Consider the following 3,073-nt stretch of genomic DNA (forward strand, 5'->3'; position numbering starts at 1 on the left):
GTTTTTATTGGAATGCAGATTTTAAGAATTTGAATGGTAATTCATGTTAATATGGGTAGCTGATTTTATGGGCCTTCCCGTGCTAAGTTGCGTATATATCCCCCGGTATTAAATACTGTATAGATGATTGGTTACGTGTTGCCGATTTTAATAAGATTGCATGAAAGATTTTAAGAATTTATTAACTCAGGTTATTATATGGTAGCTGAGTTTAATTTCATCTTTTATTTATTAAATTCCAAAATATTTTTATAATTTAAAATCAAAATAGCCATACAGTGTAGTCAACCTGGAAACCTAGTCATACATAGTAGTGAGCTACCTGGAAACCTGAAGATTACGCGGCATAACGCGAGATAACGCGTTCACACTAATTTCATTTTTCCTTTAAAACGGCTGCTTCCGCCTTCAATTGGAGGCCGTGCTCGTTCTCTCACATTGCAATCTCTCTTCAACTCCACACAATCGAAACCCCTCTCTCCATACGCTCTCGCCATGATTCAATCGGCCCACATCTCTTTATCTCACGCTCCGGCGTTTCGTGCAACAAATCCCAGCCATATTCCGGCTGCTGCTACTGGTGACTGCATTCTTTTCCCTGTGAAATCGATAGTGCCCAAGACTCTCGTCTGTGAGTCATCTCCAAATCTATGGAATCCTTCCAACAAACGTCCGTCCGCAAAACAGAAGCGGTGGTCGCCTGTTCTCGTACGGGCGGTGGAGAAACCCCAACAGAACGTGCGCAACTCTGGTGTTCGTAAGACCGCCCAGCCACCTGATTTGTCTCTCGACATCAAGGTCGTCGACAGGCCGATTGCCCGGCCGATATTCCCCGGTGAGCACGAAAAATTTGGGACCCAATTAGATCCCGTGCAGGAAATTCTCCCGCTCTCGCCCAAAGAATCCCTCAGCCAGGAGAACTGGCGACAGTATCAGGGATCAGAAAACTGGGCAGGGCTTGTGGGCGATCGATTGCATCCGAATCTGAGACGAGAAATCGTGAGATACGGCGAGTTTGCGCAGGCCACCTACGACGCATTCGACTTTGAGCCCCATTCTAAATATTGCGGAAGCTGCCGATACGGGCGACAGAAGATGTTCCACAAGGTCGGGCTGGACAACACGGGGTACAACATCACCAAGTATCTGTACGCCATGTCGGACATTCACCTCCCTAAATGGTTCGGTCGCCCATCTTCCATGGACGACGATACATGGAGCCAGGACTCCAACTGGATTGGATACGTTGCGGTGAGCACAGACGAGGAGGTGAGGCGCCTGGGGAGGCGAGACATCGTGGTGGCGTGGAGGGGGACTGTGACGCAGCTCGAGTGGATGGAGGATTTTCAGGATATTCTCCATCCCTTGGGAGGGGTGGGCAGCCTGCACGAGAATTCATCAGTGAAGGTGGAGCGAGGGTTTCTGAGCATATATACCTCAAAGGATCACAACACCAAGTACAACAAGCTCAGCGCTTCCGAGCAGGCAATGAAGGAGCTCGGTCGCCTGGTGGACGTGTACACGCAGAAAGGAGAAGACGTGAGTATCACCATGACCGGCCACAGTCTCGGTGGTGCCCTCGCTCTGCTCAGCGCCTACGAGATCGCAGCGAAGGGCCTCAATTCGCACAAAGTCGATCCCGACAGGACCGTCCCTGTGACTGTCTTCTCTTTCGGAGCTCCGAGAGTGGGCAACTGGGCTTTCAAAGACAGATTGGAGGCGATGGGGGTGAAGGTTCTGCGCGTGGTGAGCAAACAGGACATGGTGCCCAAGATGCCGGGGATCGTCTTGAACGAAGGGATGGAAAAATTCGAGCGACTGATGAAGCCGTTGCTTGACAATTTCCTCCCGTGGACATACGCCCACGTTGGAGTGGAAGTCAAGTTGGATCATGGACGTTCGCCTTCTCTGAAACAAAATCTCGACCCTGCAGAGTATCACAACTTGGAGGGATATCTTCATTTGTTGGATGGCTTCGAGAGTTCGTGCGCCCCATTCCGAGGGGGTGCCAAACGAGACGTGGCGTTGGTGAACAAGGCCTCCGACATGGTGAGGCCGGAGCTTATGGTGCCGGGAAACTGGTACCAATTGGAGAACAAGGGCCTCGTCCGCAACTCGTATGGAAGATGGGTGCAGCCTGAACGAGATCCCGAGGATATCCCATCTCCTAACCACGTACTAGTACCAGCTGAGAAATGTCAAAATAATAATATTGTATGAAGGGTCCTGCAAGGATTCCTTACATAGTTGTGTGTAGGGGAGATATATAATCTGTCAGTTTTGCTGAACATATAAAAACATTATTTTGGTTCCAATTTGGTCCATTCCTACTTTTCAATTATTTATTTTTAAAATTTATTTTGTTATATAATTTTACGGGGTTAGTCTGGTCGTCATATTCATTGGTCCATTCCAACTTTTCAATTATTTATTTTATTATATAATTATACCCATTTTAATATTATAATATAATTAGTTTATATATAATTTTAATAAAAAAATGGAAACAATTACATTAAAATTAGTTAATTATTTAAATAAATTTCTTATTTTATTAACTAATCTCATCACCCAGTGTTTTGGGAATAGGTTATTAATATTAAATTTTAGGTTATTAATATTAAAATTTAAATGAGAGTGATATCCAGTTTTTTAAATTGGACACTCATAATGTGTTTAATATCTTTTATATAAATTGGAAACTCATAATGTGTTTAATATCTTTTATATATAATATTTGAAATTATTTTAATGTGTTTAATATTTTTTATATATAACCTTTGAAATTGAGTTTTTTAAATTAAATTTCAAAAATATATATAATTTTAATTAAAAAAAATGTATTGCATATAAATATAAATAAAGAAAAGTTGAATTTTTTTTTTTTTTATATAGTTTTAAGTTAAATTATAGTAAATTATAAATATAAATTTTAACATATATAATGTTTTTTTAGGGATTAACATTTCTATAATTTTTATGAATTTGCTGATGTTGTGGATAACAATTTAATCATTTTTTTTAAATAAAAGATGAAGTTTTTGTTTTTCAGATATAGAATTTGGTGTTAAAT

General features: G+C 41.5%; 1 pseudogene; it reads left to right on the forward strand.

Moving 5' to 3' along the window:
* Nucleotides 1-433: 433 nt before the first annotated feature.
* LOC149248607 (phospholipase A1-Igamma1, chloroplastic pseudogene) lies at nucleotides 434-2,332 on the forward strand (annotated as a pseudogene).
* The last annotated feature ends 741 nt before the right edge of the window (nucleotides 2,333-3,073 follow it).

The sequence above is a fragment of the Pinus tabuliformis genome, chromosome 7 (genome assembly GCF_031772625.1).
Source record: "Pinus tabuliformis cultivar Carrire ecotype Pingquan chromosome 7, CPIR1, whole genome shotgun sequence".
NCBI lineage: Eukaryota > Viridiplantae > Streptophyta > Pinopsida > Pinales > Pinaceae > Pinus > Pinus tabuliformis.